The following is a 470-nucleotide window of genomic DNA, read 5'->3' on the forward strand; positions in this document are numbered from 1 at the left end:
TTTTACGATAAAAAAAAAAATAAAACACTTGGTTGTCTATTCTCACAAAATCTCCGGAAAGATAAAACTATATGTTTTATGGAATTGAGGAGTTCTTGGGTCGCTTGACTTATTGATATTTTGGACGGGGGGAGGGAGGCTGAAGTTAGATGGGGGATAGAGTAAGTGTGTGTGTGTGTGGGGTGGGGGGAGGGTTGCTGGATGCTGCTTCATCCCGAAAGACGTCCGTAATAGAACAGGAAAAGTTTAGAATGGAAGGAAACATATTACTCTCTCTCTCTCTCTCTCTCTCTCTCTCTCTCTCTCTCTCTCTCTCTCTCTCTCTCTCTCTCTCTCTCTCAAAGTAACATGCTAAGCTTAAAATAAAAAGTAAATACTGTACATGGTAACCATTGATGTCTTCTACTGTCCATCTGATAGTCTGTTTGCCCAGTTTTCTACATTTCTGTCTCATCGATGTTACTCTGAGA

This window comes from Palaemon carinicauda, chromosome 15, assembly GCF_036898095.1.
Source record: "Palaemon carinicauda isolate YSFRI2023 chromosome 15, ASM3689809v2, whole genome shotgun sequence".
NCBI classification, from domain to species: domain Eukaryota; kingdom Metazoa; phylum Arthropoda; class Malacostraca; order Decapoda; family Palaemonidae; genus Palaemon; species Palaemon carinicauda.